General features: G+C 43.8%; 1 protein-coding gene across 1 annotated transcript in view; it reads right to left on the minus strand.

Moving 5' to 3' along the window:
- The window catches only part of LOC138258786 (carbohydrate sulfotransferase 9-like), a 138,308-nt gene that overhangs the window by 17,413 nt on the left and 102,987 nt on the right, over nucleotides 1-17,908 (minus strand). The window lies entirely within an intron of this gene.

The following is a 17,908-nucleotide window of genomic DNA, read 5'->3' on the forward strand; positions in this document are numbered from 1 at the left end:
GCAAAATATGCTGTGCTTGCGCTCAAATTACTGCACCAAGGAAATTCTGCGCTGGGAAGTAGGGAATGAATGGGTGAAGAACCAGGAACGGCTCTTTGGCAATGGCGAAGGAGCGTCGTACCCCCTAAGCCAGCAGTTGAAAAAATAAAACAATATTTCACTATTGTTTTATTTTTTCAGCTGGTGGGTCAGCTCGTCCAGCATGTGAAGGGAGTGGCGGGGCAGGGCCATTGGAGAGGGTGAGGGGGTGTGGAATCTGCGCACTTAAGTGCGTATGTATGCTTGTCTGGCCATCATAGGCCGGCCAAACACACATGCAAATTTAGGTTTCTCCAACCCGGCTGTGTTACATAGCCATGTTGCCGAAACTGCACAGACTCCCAGGCAGTGTCAGAGCAGCAGAAAAAGCCGCTCAGATGAATCCTGGCACTGCTCTCATGCTAGGTTTAGCATGAGAGCAGCACCAGGGTTGCATGGGGAGCCTGTTCTGGTGTCCCAGGGACTTCTGGGACACCAGAGAGAAGAAGAGCAAAGCTGCAGGCAGCAGCGGCGGCTATCGACAATGTACGTTTTAGAAACAATATATATTATTTCCCCCGTCCCCACCCCCCGCAGCCACCGCTCCCCTTTAGATATGTGGTAGCAGCCGCTGTCAAGAACACGTCAGTGCGGCCTGCAGAGATCCATGTGTGCCTCAAATGTTCAGGGCATAACAATGAAAGCAAGATAACTCTGGGTAATAAAGTACTTGCTAGAAAGATCTGTTTGTGTCTAGTCGTGTTTTTGACGTATCCTAAAGTAGCACAGAGGATTAATAAGCAAAGCACAAGGTGTAACAAGCAGATCACAGATTGGTATCTTATGTTCATCGCTCAGCAACTAACGCCTTTTAGGATTAATTAACATGCTGCAAGGCACAAGGTGTAACAGGCAGATTGCAGATTGGTATTGTATGTTGATTGCTCAGTAATGAACTGCTTTTGTCACAGAGAAGATACAACCCTGGGAATGTAGCCCACCTAGCTATGAACTGTCATCAAAGAGCTCTATACAAACTGCAAGGCATAGGTTCAGAACCTTATTTTTCCTCAATGTTCTGTCATTCTAACATTTCTAAAAAGTGTTCCTTTCAGTAGTAAAATATTCTTACTGGCAAAGACAACCCCAACCATTGTGTTCTGAGTTTGTGTTTCTTGAGATAAAGGATGCTTAACAAATGATGTGTAACAGCATGAATGATGTGATTACTGCCCCTTACATCTTGCACTGCCTTATGTAACATTTCCTAAACATTGGTTTACACATTTGTATGATTCACTGTCTCTGTGTGCTATGTGTGTGTGGTATAAAGTGTGCTCTCACATGATACACTGGACTTATGGAGAGACAAAGGTCACCAATGGAGGGTGGTAGCGAGGGAATCCGTGGAGAAGGAGGTGGAGCAAGGCACCAACAAAGAATGTCATACCGGGTGCCACTAAGCGAAAGCCAGCCCTGGGTGTTTCTATGGCCTTGCTCAGAATCAGACAGTGAGACACAGTGCCAATGGCCCTTGCAGTGCTCCATGATGCAGAGTCACCTCAGTTACCCTTTACCCTGATCACTATGAAGTCTTCAAACTAAGGGCCTGATTTAGAGTCTAGCAGAGGGATAACTCGGTCACAACAGAGATGGATATCCCATCCTCCGAAATAAAAATCCCATAGGATATAAAGATTAAATGACCTGAATTGGTGAAAAATAATATATAGATACGAAACAAATGTTAGTGAAATGGAAGACAGGTATGCATCAGGTATGCACCATAATGGGAATTGGAACCATTAGTAAAATAAAAATAAAGTATCTTTAGAAAGCATATTTGATCACGCAGAAATCTCAAACACCTATATAACTTTCAAAGCAGAGCTACAGGTTTAACAAACGCTTCTTAAATGTACAACCTAAAGGCACTTGATGGCACACCAAGGTAGTATATTTCATCACATTTTATGATCCTGGTGCCTGGCAAGTCTGACAGGGTGTTGTGTACATTTTCGCCTACATCCACGCTTTACAACCATCATATGAGAAACCTCGAGCTGGCCCTATCTTTTTTTTCAACAACACTGTGCATTCTGGAACTTGTAGGTTTGTATTTAGCTATTTAACATGGGATTAGAGATCCCTGTTTGCACATTGTTGTTGGATACAATGACAAGAATGACTGAAGGTGTCACATGTAACATGCTGGCAGCTGTGCACACATATCTTTTCATATCGCATCACCTATTTTTAAAAATAGGCTTGTTCTGCTGCCATGGTATTCCAGCTGTTTAGGTGAGAGATGCTTGCACAGCTACTGCCCCTACTGTACTTCTCATGTGAAGTTGACTGTCATTTCTTCTTGTTTCCCATGGATTATCACAATTGTGAAGGATGTTTGGAGTACTTCTGTATCTGGCGCTTTATCCGTTATGAGAAGACCTCTACAGCTGCTGCTCATTTTTGTATTAGGGAGAAGCTTGCTGCACATGCTGAACCTGATTTGCTAAGATGGCTTGCCCCGCTGCTCACTGTAACGCACTGACGTGAGAGTGATTTAGATGCTAATGTCCATCCTGCACCTTTTTGTGTGAGGAAGGTTTGCAGCTCTGTTGCTCGCTGTGTGCCTCTTCTTTGTGTAAAGGAAGCTTGCACAGCTGCCTCTGCTATGGCTGATTTGCAGCAGAGAAGCTTGTAGTGCAGCTCTGTGTGCTATATCTCCTCTGCATTAAGACTCACCCCGATGCTGCCTGTGCATTACCTCCATGAGGAAATCTTACCATCCTTCTGTGAGAGTGAGAAACCCGGACTGCCCCTCTCAATGCTGTACCTGTCCTATGAGCGAGAAGCTTGCTCTATTGCTGCTTTCGCTATTGCACTCTATTGCAAGATTTGAAAAGAATCCTTTGTACTTAGACAGAGGGTCATGAATAACCCAGTGAGGCAAAGGAGGTGACAGAACTGAGGGTGTAAGAGTTAGGACGCAGTAGGGTGATGGAAAAAGACAAAGAAAAAAGAGTTCAAATAAGGGTGAGGGAAGCAAAGACATTGTCAAGGGGAAGGAACAATGAAGTGGTGGCAAAGAGAGACAACAAATGGGGAAAGAAAATAAGAGTGGTAGAGGAAAGAAAAAGCTTGGAAAACACCTCTAAGGGACAGAATGAAGGGAATGTGATTACACATGAGAAATTAAGCAGGTGATAAAAATGGAAAACCCCACAATATATATGAAAGGGGGTGATAACCTAGAAATGCAAGATGAGGAAGAAATAAGAAAGTAAAATAAAAGGGACAGACAAATACAATATGGAAAGGAACTGACTAGAAAAACAAACAAAGGAGTTGCAAAGAAAGAATTAAGGGCCAGAAAGAATAAAGAAAGTAAGACCAGAGGCTGAACAATGGCACAGAGCATGAGTGGGAACCCGTGGGTCGGAGACTGGCCAAGAGTGGGTGAAACACGAAAAGGAGAGATATATGGATTGCAAAGTGGTATGAGGTATAGAATGGATGGGCATGGAGTGAAGTTATCGAATGTGAGAGATGGCACAAGAGTAAAATATGGAATTTAAGAGAGGAAGGAGTAAGGGAAGCAGCAAGAGTTGAGTGAGCTGAAAGGAAAATTGGAAGTGATAAATGTAAGACACAAAATGAGAAATTAGAAAGTGAATGGGAAAGAAAGAGGTAGCAGTGAAGGAAAAAGTGTGATAGAAGTTTGAAAATGAGAGAGAGGGGTAAAGGTGGCGGTAGATGGTAAACAGGGGGAACAGAAGCAAGAAGATTAGCTGCAGAGATTGTGATGGAAGTTTCATTGAGTGATGATAGTGAGAGAATGAGAGGAATAAAGTAGGAAATAAGAGATGAACTGAAGAGAGATATTTAGTGGTCAAAGGTAAGATAAGATGTGAGAGGGAGAAGGGGCAACAGAGATATTAGAGAATGGGAGGTGTGCAGGTTGAAAGTAAACAAATACATGGAGGGAGGGGAGAATGAAAGGCCGGGGAGGCAATAAAACTGGGTGAAAGAGGTAGAGATATAGTTTAACAAATTTGAGTTTCAGAGTAGGAGGTGAGCAGCAAATTTTAAGAGATTGAGTGATCTGAGAGACAGAGGTGCAAAGAAATCAAGGAGGAGGAAGCATTGTCATAACAAGTAGGAGAGGTGTGAGGGAAGGCAGTGGTTAATTTGTGCCAGAGATTTCTGGTGCTCATCACCGTCACTTGCTTCACAGAGCAGGGGCTATAAAATGTTTCTTCTGTCAGTAGTGGGGAACGATAACTATTAAAAATAAATATACCTGTACTTCAGGGTGGGAGCCTAGTTTGTCTTCACAGGCAATCCAGTGCTTAATTTGTGCTTGTTGTTTCCGGTGCTGAGCACCGGCACTTATTTGTGAGGGCCGGGGCTTATTCTTATGCCTCAAGCATTTGCTGCGAGCAAAAGACACATATAGGAAAGACGGAAGAAGGAAAAACTAAAAAGCGTCATAAAGGGAGAAAGTAGAAAGTTGCAGGATGAGCTGAAGGGGCTGGGGTGGCCGTAAATGGATTGAAGAGGCCCGAGATGGCTTCAGGATTATGCTGCCTCTGTATTCAGTGCTGGCAGATTTAATTACAGCAGCCACGTGTTTAAGAGAAGGGCTTTGAGCACCGGCACCTCTTTATTTACAAATTAAGCACTGAGGCAACCCCACCCTGGTCCAGGCATCATCACGTTAGGGATGTCAGCAGGGCTGTCTGTCATGTTTTCTTAATTTTTCAGATGGAGATCGGATAATTGGGTCTAAGGCCTGCCCCCTGGCTCGAGTGGCTGAGCTGGGGCAAGGCAGGCTAGGACACAACACATGAAGAGAAAATGTACGGGATTATTTACAAGCTCCTTACGATACCGGAGCATCACTTTTTGCTATGATCAGGTGGCACTGTGCCCTGCTCCATATTTGCGAGGTGGCAGTAAGCCACTTTTCTTGGCTTAACTCGGCCTTGTAAATGTGTGCTACCCCCAACGCAGTTTTCTTCAGAAAGAAGCATGCAATGGGTGTTGCTGTGGGTGTACCCACGCAACACCCATTACTTTTTGACTCAGCCCCATAGTTACAAGGAACATAAACCTGGGGTAGCTCCAAAAACTAACACTTCCTCAGGGGTGGTGTTAGAGTGGCACAACAAGGAGAAATACTTTTATTTCTCCTCATTTTTTGCTCTTTCCATGTGTGCTGCATGCTTAAATCATACTAATACAAACATTTAAACAGCACCATATATGTATACACACACACACACAGACATATATATATACACATATATATTTATGTTCAAATCTATAAACCATATATTATACATTAAAATAAATACCTAATTTAGCGTTAATCATAGAATGATATAGCCAAAGTACAATATTCAAACTGAAACTAAGGGCCTCATTACCACTTTGGCGGTCCCACCACAGGACCGCCAAAGCCATGGGGTGGATGCCACCATCATGCCGGTGGCCACCTCTATTGTATTACAATATTCCCACCGGTAAGCCCGACGGGACATTGTACTACGACATTCACATCGGGCTGACTGGCAGAAACTGTGCTACGGTATTGGCTCCAGGTAGCCCCCCAGCACCCTCAGAATGTGCACAAGCAGGCAGTGCACATTCCGATGATGCTGAGCAGGTGGGCCCCCAGCACTGGCTGACCACAAGCCTTTCCATGGCAGGGTCCCGGACACGGAAAGGCTGGTGGTAAGTTGGGTTGCGATTAGCATGGTGGTGCTGAGTTCAGACTACCACCAATTGGAAATTTAAAATTATATTAAAAAATTTTTATTCCGCAGAACACACCCATTTCATATTAGAATATGAACAGAAAAGCTGCAAAGCTGTATCAAACATTAACAGAACTTACATGCAAGTATACAAATTCGAAGTGATTGCATACTTTCAGATCTATATAATAAACGTCCCAACTTTAAATGATTGTATAGATTTATACTATTACACTACTTTCAGATACAGTGACTGAGTCAACATAGTATATCACCTCTCAGAAAGAAAAAAACTGTTACTAAATGCCATGGGTTACACCTACAGCCAAGACAGTTAATCAACAGAAAGTATGAACTTGAAATGTTCTAAAGATTGTTCTAATGCATGCTATGGGAGGGGAACAACAAAAAAATAAGTTGTAATTCACCTAATAGAGTACAACCATCCCCCAAAAGTGACAGAAATAGACGTAAAGGAGTATTATAAGACATAAGAGAGGCAAGCAATAGTTCTCAGGAATTGTTTCAGGCGATACTACTCCTGCCCCTAGAAGATATCAACACAGCAATACCTGAACATTTAACAATGACCCACAATGAAGATCCTTTCCTTTTGCTTGACAATCTCAATAATAAGAAAAACATCCTAATATTCTTCACAGACTGTAAAGTACTAAAACCTAGCCAATGTCAAACATGAATGATGGATGGGACCGCCAAAATGTATCCCAAACCCTCCACTCAAATATACACCATACATGAAGGATATCAAAATACAAATATACCTTTATATATGCCTACTACAAAGTAAAGAAAGCAGCACTTACCTTGACCACTTACATAACAATAAACAAAAAACAAATAACTACTAACCCCCAAAATAATCATAGACTTTCAACAAACCATGATTCAAACCATTATAACAATTTACCCTCACACAGCCATACAAGGCTGTTACTGTCATTTCAATCATAACGTGTGAAGACACTTCTAAAAATCTGCACTAAGGGTAAAATATTGCATAAACAGTCAATTTGCATTTTAAGTAAAATAAATGATGTCACTGGCATATTTCCTTGTCACAGAGGTAGCCAACCTCTACTATTTACTAATAGAAAGCCTTTACTACCAAAGAAATGAAGACAAACTAAGCCCCTAATGGATTGTTTCGAAGACATTTGTGTTGGCAGACTGCATCGCTCCCAGCACAGATGCCACCCAGATTTCAAATACCATGTGGAATGTCTATGACAACACCTTGGCGCATGAAGCTAAAACAAACCTCACAATGGAAGGATGGCACAATATTTTCCCATACACAAGAGGTGGAACCCAACCTACACTCTAGAAATTAATAGAAACATTGCAAAAAGTGCAAAGCTACAATAACTACCAATGGAGCAATCTGTTAGCCAAATTGCCCCTAACATTAGCAAACAAGGCAAAAGAATATACAGCATGCTACAATGTAATGTCCCAATCTTCATAAATAACAAAGGAATAGATTACAAACCCCTAAGAATGTTGTCAGCATATTTCAAAGGGGATTAAGGCCTTCACTTAAATTGATAAAGTCTTGCAGCCAAAATGTGTCATTGTTTTGCGCAATAAATCATAGGTGCAGCTATTTGGAGTGTTGCTTCCTTTTTGTGGCCAGCAAATGGTATTGGGGATTTAGAGATGTATGTGTTTGTGTGTGTGTGTGTGTAAATATATATGTATATATATATATCTATATATATTATATATATATATATATATATATATATATATATGTAGATATGTCTCAAACATCAAAATATTTTTAAAACATATTAAAATGACTGATCAATAAAAAATACTACCCTTCTTAGAGAAAATCATAATCCTAAATTAAAAAAAATATATATCAAAATTATATTGCAATCTTTTCACTGCTAGGCCTTTTCCACCTAGAATGCTAAGCCCTTTTTTTGGCTATTTGGGTTAGTTGGCACTTAGGCCTCCTTAACTTTTTTTCCACATAAGGTATCCATGACAACTTTGCATCTTTTTCTTCCAACATTCCAAGGATTAGAAAGGTACCCAGGGTTTGTGGATTCTCCTTAAAGGGAATGAGAAAATAGCGACAATATTGCAAAAGTTTGTTTTTTGGGGAAAAATGGGAAAAAAACTCAGTTTATTTTACTAAAAATGGCATCAACAAGAGGGTTACTATGCTAAGGTCACCATCTTCCTAGTTTTCAGGAACTTACAGAGCTGAATCGAAATACCTATTTTTTACCACAGTTTTGGCATTTTCCACAGAAATGGCCCATTTTTCCTAATGTTCGTGCTTTCAACATAGTTCCAGTTTGTGTTGAAAATCGATGTGAAACCTGTGGGTGAATTCTGAAAGCAATAGATTTCTAAAAAAGTAGTCTGAATTCTGAATCAGCAAGGTATTATTTTTGTAGATTCCTCAAGGTTTTCCCAAGGAAACTAAGGGCCTGATTTCGAGTTTGGCAGATGAGGTTTCTTCATCACAAACATGACAGATAACCCATTTGCCACATTACGATTCCATTATATCCTATAGACATTGTAGTACAGCAGACAGGATATCTGTCACATTTGTAATGGAGTAATCCCTCTACCAAACTCTAAAATTAGGCCCTAACTATTGAAATAAAGAAATATTAAAAATGAGTAGTAAAAAGGGCATTTATGACATTTTCATATGTAACTTCTTGTCACGATGGCTGATTTACAAATGAAGTACACCATTTCATCCACTAGACCCTTCTGATTATGGGGATATATAGGGTTTGTAGTTTGTCCAAGAGTCCAAGGTACCCAGAGTCAACAATTGAACTGCCCTTACAATGGTTTTTCATTGTGTCTCAGATATTCAGCAAGTCATATGATAAAATATAGAATGAAAAATGGGTGTCAAGGAAACTTATGTATTTCTCATATATTTCTGAAATTGACACCCCATATGGAGATTAGGAGCGAAATCCAAAAAACGAATTATTCACCACAGTTTTGGCATTTTCCAAAGAGTTCGCTCATTTTCCATACTTTTTGTGCTTTCAACATACTTCCAGTTTGTGTTTCCTACCACTTACAATTCCCCCCCCAAAGTCTCCTGATAAAAATGGTACCACATTTGTATGGTTAGGCCTAGTGCCTACGAGAGGAAAGGCCCCAAAATGAAACATGGACACATCACATTTTTCCACTGAAAACTGAGCCTTTTTGGCAATTGGGTAGCTGTGTATTGTGGAGTGACTTCCATGGCTGTAACTGGGTTTCCCTACCATCTCACAATTTGACTAAAAACACATTTTCCTCACATTCCTGTGATGGAAAGTTCTGGAATCTGCAGGGAGCCCAAATTCCCAACCTACCATTTTCCCAAGTCTTCAGATAAAATGGAACCTCACGGGTGTGGGTGGGCCTAGTATCTCCGACAAGAAAAGCCCAAAATATAATGCTGAGACATCGCCAGTTCCTGTCATGAAAATGATCTGATTTGTAATGGGGTTGCAGTGATTTTTTGGCAGTGGATCGACACCCCTCACCGAGGAATTTCTGAAAACTAGACACCCCGGGGAGTCAAGGGTGGTGTGCCTTGCGTGAACCCCACACAGTTTTCTTACCTACAATGCTCTGAAGTCCTTGAACTTTGCCTAAAACTGCCTTGCCTTTCTATGACGTAAACTTTCAAAATGAACGGGAACTCACAAAATTCCTACCACACAACGTTTCTCCACTTTTCCTGATAAAAATGCTGCCGCCTGTGTGACTGGGCTTAGTGCTCTCAACAGGCATGCTTTATACCAAGGTCAATAGCAGTCTTGTGGAACAACTCTCATTGACCCTGGTTTGATTTGTACGTATTGGGTGTACCAGGCCCAATTACAAAAGTAGGATGGATTTTATATTGGAACATGTGGGGGAACACTTAGTGGTGGGATTTTTGTGGTTCTCTGAGGTTTCTGGAAGTTTAAGTCAAAGGAATGCAAGACAAATGTGTGATTGTAGTAATCATTTCAGATTTGCACATTGTGGCAAGAAAACGTCATGGGATCCAGGCGTGGTGCACTACCTTGGACTCTGCCAGATGTCCAGTTTTCAAAAGTTTGTAAGTTTGGTAGGTTTACCTGTATGGCTGCCCAGTGTGGGCCCAAACACTGAAACTACCTATTTTGCTGACTTCTCCATATGGCATATGGGGGCCTTTCATATCACAGGCGCTAGGGCCAGCCACCCCAGTGAGGGTAGTGTTTTAATCATGACAAGTGGACAAATGCTGGGCGGTATGAATTTTGTGGACCATGATAAGGTGATTTCAAGAAGTTTATATCAGAGTTGTCTAGTTTTCAATAATGCCTTGGTTTTAGTATGTTTCCCAAGGTGGCACCTGACCTGAGGCTGAAAAGTTCAGTCATGCAGCCATTCAGCATGGAAGTAGGATGATTTTGGGACTTAGCCAGACTGTGCTACCCATATGAAAAAGAATCAGAATTTCTCCTCTTGCTGTAGAGATGAGGATACTTTAGTCCCATGGGGCAAAAACTATTTTTGCCCATTCTGGGTACAGAGTCCTCTGCTTGATGCCAGAGTAGGTCACCTCAGCCTTTTGTTTGCTTTTGGGCCATGTTGAAATTGCTGGTGTCTACTGGTCTTTCTGTTCCTTGGGTGCAGATTTTAGATAAACACCTTAAGCAGACCCACTCATGCACATTTATTTTTTGTACCTGTTTTACCCCCTGGTATCTAGTGTCCTTTCTGTCCCCGTTAAGCAGATTTTGTGTAATCACCTTCAATCAATCCATGGCGGGGCAGAAAGTTCGATGCACCTACTCTGGGATAGGAGCACAGCATGCTACCTGGGTGATCCACCCTTACACCCTTTCTTTTAGCCCAAAATAAAAGGGTGAGGAGGTGGCTCACACAGGCATCAGAGTGTGCTCCAAGCCCAGAATAGGTGTACCAGTCTTACTGCCCCTCTGGGGGTGGACTGAGGGCATTTACTCAAAACCTTGCCCCAGTGGGACAGAAAGGCCATTGGACACCATTGTAGAAAATAGGCCCAAAGAATGAAAAAGGGGGTGCGGTGGTTCACACATCCATCTCGCAGAGCTCATGCCTCATAACGAATGTATCAATCTTTTTGCTACCATGGGGATAGATTGAGGGTGTTTACCCAAAATCTGCCCCCGGGAGGGGGATGTTGGGGGGGGCAGAAAGACCACTAGACACCAGAGGAAACACAGACCCCAAAAACGTAAAATCTGTGTGTGGGTGCAGTTCACCCAGGCATCACGCTACACTCCACTTGAGAACAGGAGCATCAGTCTTTCTGCCCACTGGGGAGTGTTGGAAATTGCCTTTCTGCAGGGTCACCCCCAAAATATCTGCCTTCCTCCTCCTATTCTTCTGACCTCATTTGTGCTGGCTTTAGGGCTCTGTGCACTTTACCACTGCTAATCAGTGCTTAAGTGCATATGCACTCTCCTTAAAATTGTGACATTGGCTCATACCCAATTGGCTTATTTAATTTCTTTTGTAAGTCCCTAATCAAGTGCATACATCATCCTAGCGCCTGTAAATTAAATACTACTAGTGGGCTGCAGCACTGGTTGTACCACCCACATAAGTAGCCCGTAACCATGTCTCTGGCCTGCCTCTGCAGTGCCTGTGTATGCAGTTTCACTGCCAATTCGACTTGGCATTTAAAAGTACTTGCCAAGCCTTAAACTCCCCTTTTTCTACATATGTCACCAGTAAGGTAAGCCCTAGGTAACCCATAGGGCAGGGTGCGGTGTAGGCAAAAGGCAGGACATGTACCTGTGTAGTTTTCATGTCCAGGTAGTGTAAAACACCTAAATTTGTTTTTAGACTGCGGTGAGGCCTGCTCCTTTCATAGGATAGCAATGGGGCTACCCTCATATACTGTTTGAGTGGTAGATCCTCATCTGAAAGGAGTAGCCAGGTCATATTTAGTATGGCTAGAATGGTGATACCAAATCCTGCTTAGTGGTGAAGTTGGATTTTATGTTACTATTTTAGAAATGCTACTTTTAGAAAGTGAGCATTTATCTACACTTAAATCATTCTGTGCCTTCCAATCCACGTCTGGCTAGGTTTAGTTGACTGCTCCCTTGTGCATTCACTCAGAAACACCCCAAACACAGGATACTCAGCCTCACTTGCATATATCTGCATTTTGAATAGGTCTTCCTGGGCTGGGAGGGTGGAGGGCTTGACACTTACATGTCAAAGGACAGTAGCCTGCCCTCACACAAAGGACTGCCACACCCCCCACTGGGACCCTGGCAGACAGGATGGAACTGAAAAGGGACCTTGTGCACTTCTAAGCCACTCTTTGAAGTCTCCCCACTTCAAATGCACATTTGGGTATTTGAGCAGGGTCTCTGACCCTACCAATTTAGACACTTCTTGACAAGACACAGACACTTCCTGGAGAAGAGAACCTGAATCAGAACCTGCATCCTGCCAAGAAGAACTGCCTGGCTGCCCAAAGGACTCACCTGACTGCTTTCTGTGAAAGACTGTTGCCTTGCTGTTGCCCTGCTGCCCTGTTGCTCTCTGGCTGTGGTGAGAAGTGCTCTTGAAGGGCTTGGATAGAGCTTGCCTGCTGTTCCCTGAAGTCTCAGGATCAAAAAGACTTTATCTCTACAAGAAGGACTCCTTGTGTGGCGAAAATCAACACATGGCCTGCCAGAAACGACACACAGCCTGCACTGTGGTGAAAAATTCACTGCACGCCGAACCGGAATGACGCAGCCCAACTTCGCAATGAGAAGATCGACGCAGCGCCCGCATAGTGACCAGCCCACTAGATTGATGCACAGTCGAGCCGGAATGACACAGCCCGACTTCCAGAGAGGAATTGATGCAGCGCCTGCTGAGTGGTAAAAATGTCCACCGGATCGACGCAGCCCCTGTGACTTCGTCCTGTCAGCGCTGGAAAGCCACGCATCATCCCCGGGGCATCCAAAAACCCCGCAACCCAAAGAGGATCCACAACGAGTGCCGGAAATCGACTCACAGCCGTCCCTGCGTGCAATCTAACCAACGCATCGCCCTGTGTGCTGCCGTGGAAATCGACGCACACCTCGCTGTTTTCCACGCATCTCCTCCTCTTCGGTTCTTTGCGGAGATTTTGAACGCAAACCAGGTACTTTGTGCTTGAAAGAGACAATTTTTGCTTTTAAAAGACTAAAGACACTTCATATCACTTTTACAGTGATATCTCAACAAATACTTATTGCATTTTAATTGTTTTGACCTGCAGTTTATCAGATAAATATTATATATTTTTCTAAACACTGTGTGGTGTATTTTTGTGATGCTATACTGTGTTATTGCATGATTTATTGCACAAATACCTTACACATTGCCTTCTAAGTTAAGCCTGACTGCTCAGTGCCAAGCTACCAGAGGGTGGGCACAGGATAATTGGATTGTCTGTGACTTACCCTGACTAGAGTAAGGGTCCTTGCTTGGACAGGGGCTAACCTGACTGCAAACCAAAGACCCCATTTCTAACAGGGAGTATCAGACTTTTTGCCCCCCTCCCCACCCGGGGAGAGTGTTCATCAAAAATCTGCTCCCCATGGGACAGAGAAGCTAATAGACACCAGGGGAAAATAGGCTAAAAAAATAATGAAAGAGGGTGCAGGGTGGTTCACACAGGCATCACACAGTGCACCCACTCCAGAACAGATACATCAGTCTTTCTACTCTCCTGGGGATGGACTAAAACACCCAAAACCTGAGCCCAGTGGAAAGAAAGGCCACTAGACACCAGTGGAAAAATAGGACCCAAAATAAAAAAGGGTATGCTAGGCTTATGATGCGTTCTGGCACACTGCCTTTGTTCTCTGCTCTGCTCAGCCAGAGTATGATGTCCTGGAATGCTGATGTGTGACTGGGGTTTGGTTGGCAGTTAGAGAAAGTGGGCTGAGCAGAAAGGATGCTGCTCCTGGTGGGGTACATCACTATGTAACCTGTAACTTAATCATTAAACCTACTACCTGTTCTACATTAAACGGCTACGTGACTCCTACTTACAAAGAAGGAATCTTTAATTACAACATCTCACCCACGCATTGTGCCTTGTCCCGAGTCTAGAATTCGCACAACTATTTTTTGGAACCCCATGTGGCAGATTGCGGGTGACCCAACCTCCTTTTTTATATGGCATATACAAAATAGCTGACTTTCTGCCCCCACCCCACCATCCAGGTGGCTGATTAGAAGCAAATCCTCAAATTTTCCCTTCAGGGAAAATAAATACTTTTTTTTAACCTTTTTGGGATGGGGGCTCAGTCTGATGTGTGTGAGGACCACACCCACCCCTCAATATTTGCCATACAAAACATTCTCTCGGGTCTATTTGCAGCATATTGGGCAGTAAACTTCCCTATTCACCCCCAGAAAGAATATATTACTGTTTGTGGTGAGTGGGGGCTGTCCCTGATGTGTGGGAGAGCAGCCCCAACCATTAATATTGCCCAAAAAAGCCCTGAATTCTAGTGAGTTCTCTATCTCCCTGGGGGCTAATTGGGTGGAAACATTGCCCAAAGTCGCCCCAGGGGGGAGAAAGACTTGTGGCATTTTTGGGGACTGGGCCAGATGTGTCAGCGGACAAGCCCACCCCTCATTTCTGTCACATAATAGCTTACCTGGGACCTATTGGGATTTCTGGCCCCTGGAGGAAGATTAGGGAGTAATATCCCCCAGATTCACCCAGATTCACCCCCAGGTAGACAGAAAGACTGTGTTGCCATTTGTTGAGGGGCGGGGGCTCAGCCTGGTATGTTTTGGGAGGCAGCCTCCATCCCTCAATATTGCACAAACAATCCCTGGGGTCTAGTAAAGTTTCTGCCCCCTGGGGTCAGATTTGGTGGCAAAACTGTCCATATTTGCCCCAGGGTGCAGAAAGAGTTTTATTGTATTTTACGGGGTAGGGACTTGGCCAGAGGTGTCATAGGGCCAACTCTACTCCTCAATATTTGTCAATGAATGGTATCCCTGGGAGTCTAGTGGGATTTCTGCCCACCTGAGGGGCAGATTGGGGTTCAAGACCTCTTTTCTGCCCTCTAGGGATGCAGAAAGGTTATTGTGCCTGCAGCACTACCTCATTGCCATGGGGGCTGCTCCCCACCTCCAAAGATATATATGTTGCCTAGTGGGTGGATCTCTGCTTTGGGATTGCCCACCTGTGGCAGCTGCCAAGCAGGGATCCACTATGGAGGAATACCATGGAAAGGGAAGCTTCTCTCCTTTCTAAAGGTACCTCTCCTATTGAAATCGGTACTCAGTACTTGGGGGCTGAGGTATGCACCTATGCAATGATGGAAGTGAAAGGAAATGAGTTGATATTTACTTTCACTTTCCATTTATTGACATCATGTCTGCCGATCCCCATTGGAATAGGGAGAAGCTTCTGTAGGCATGCCATTGAAGTGCACAGATGCCTTTCCATCCCTGTCCTGGCTCCAGACTAACCACAGGGGGTAGGCAGCCCTTTGTCTGAAGGAACAGCCTATTCAACTGTAAGTGTGGCTGTACCTAAGCTTCCATTGTGTGTGGCTGTCTAGGAGGAATACACAAAGCCCAGCTGTCAGCTACACCTAGTCATGTGACTAGAAACAGGATGCAGGTACCAAATGGCTTAAGCAAAGAAATGCCAACTTTTTAAAGGTGGCATTTTATGAATTGTAATTTAAAATCTGTCTTCACCACATAAACTAGGATTATAAATTCGGATTCCAGAGACATCAAACCTGAATCAATCATCTCTTCCGATTTAGACATTCCACTTATAAAATGTAATAAGGCAACTCAAATGTTATCCTACAGAAGAGAGAGGCCTTTCAGTACTGGAAAATGAATGTAAGAGTTTTTCAGGTAAAACTTAAAAGTACATGTCCTACTTTTTAAAAATATAGCACCCTGTCCTCTGGGCTGTCCAGGGCCTAGCCATGGAGTGATTTATATGTTCTAAAAAAAGGGGGTCTGGGCCTAGCAAGAGGTGTATTTTGCTACGTTGAAATGCCAATTTAAACTGCACACACAGGCTCCACAAAGGCAGGCCTGAGACATGTTAAGTGCTACTTAAGTGGATGGAACACACAGCGCTGCAGACCCTCTAGCAGCATTTCATTTACAGACCCTGAGCACATTTAGTGCTGCTTTACTAGGGACTTATGAGTATATTAAATATGACAACTGGGTATAAGCCAATTCCACCATGTTTAGAGTAGAAAGCGTAGGCACTTTAGCGCTGGTTAGCAGTGGTAAGGTCCATAGAGTCCTAAGGCCACCAAAAACAAATTCAGCAAAACATGGAGTTATTAAGTCAAACAGTTTGGGGATGGCCCTGCAGAGAGGGCCTGGTCCAACATCTGTCTTGAACTTTATAAGAAAATATATAAGGGTCAGTGTCATGTTACCCTGCCCTCTTAGACCTAATGAAGGTGTCAAAAGTGAAAAGAAATGGCAATATTTGTTGCAATCCTGATGGACTCCCATGGATAAAAAAACAAAACGAAATGGTGGTTGTTCAGTTGTTCAATAAAGGGGAGGGGGCATCCCCCCCCCCCCACCTTTGCAACTATTACAGGCCATGGGGAGTACACCCCCAGGACTGAAATATGCCCAAAAGGGTAGAGCCCCACTCACCCCCTTCCCCATACCTTCAAAAGCACCAGGGACTCGATTCCTAGGGCCAGTGGTTCCCAAACTGTTTCGATCCCGGCTCCTTTGACCTATTGGCCGTGTTGGCCACGGCTCCCATTATGTTACTTTTTTTTGGCGGGTGGGGGAATGTAACCCCAGCCTCGGGAGTACTACCATTTGTAGCCTGGAAAATAATTGGGATGAAACTGATGAGGGCATTAGAGAGCTTTAGAAGAGCGCCAGATGACACTACATAGGGTCAGGCTTTATTTTTAAATAGGCACTGATGAGATTAACTAATTTGCACAGAATCAAAGGATGGTAGCCGACGCCTCGACTCCAGCCTGGTTCCCTAGTTCTAAAGTCAACAGCTCTAACTGCTAGGCCACTTCTCCTCCCTTGACAAAACTGGTGAAAGCATGTAACCCATCTGGCGGCTACTTCTGACATCTCCTTCCTGTGCTAGAATGGGTCAGTTATTATGTTTCAGTTTTTCTTGGATATTCTCTTTTCTTCTCAGACACCTTCATACATTATGTCTTTCTGGTATCCGTCTTGCTTTGTCAGTGCCAGAGAAATGAACTCTGGTTTCATTGTTCCAACATTCAGAATAGTCACAGAGGCTGGGCGCTCTGGAGTCTCATGTCTGTCTATTTACCTGATCCTACACCAGTTACAGTTTGTCTTCTTTATTCTGTTGTTCAGGTTGCTGAAAATCATTTATTGGAAACTATTTTTGTTCTTTTGTCATAGGGATATTATTAATGGTACCTTGGAGCCCTCCGCTGGTCACAGTAATTAATGCAGGGTCCTTTTTCTGTTTACAATACCATGATGAAAGTTACCAATTCGAAGCACCTACCAGTGGTTCCCTGGCTAGTTTTGGCGGCGCACCAGGGAGCCGCAGCGCACAGATTGGGAACCACTGCCTTGGGCCAATAAACGTTTCCCAGAGACTTCAATGACCCATGCACCCCATCCCATGGGGCCGCTCACTTGCTGTGTGCTGAGGAGCCCACACCCTGAGCACAGCAGTTTCTCTGCCCACCTCAGTGCAGGCAGGAAAATATGTGTTTGCTCAAATGGGAGTAAACACAAAGTCTCCTCCCAGTGGACGGGAGCTTTAAAAATGCTTGTGATGCAGGCATGGAAACAGATCAACATATTGGTCCCGCCCTGAGCATAAATAGCTCCTAGGCAAGAGCAATGCCAGCTATGGCACCATGCGGGGAGATGGCTGGGACCATGGGGACCTAGGGCTCCCCTGGAGCTCCCATTGTTGTGCATGGTAGGTGTCCTTGGTTGGCACTAGGGCACCCACCTATTTAAAGAGGAGGCCTGAAGAATGGGGGCCCCAGGGTCAGTGAGGCTCAGGAAGATGGGCCCTGTGGTCTCCCATACCCTTTGAAATACTTAAGGCCCGTGGCCTCCGGCCTATCGTATTGGCT

The sequence above is a fragment of the Pleurodeles waltl genome, chromosome 9 (assembly GCF_031143425.1).
Source record: "Pleurodeles waltl isolate 20211129_DDA chromosome 9, aPleWal1.hap1.20221129, whole genome shotgun sequence".
Lineage (NCBI taxonomy): Eukaryota > Metazoa > Chordata > Amphibia > Caudata > Salamandridae > Pleurodeles > Pleurodeles waltl.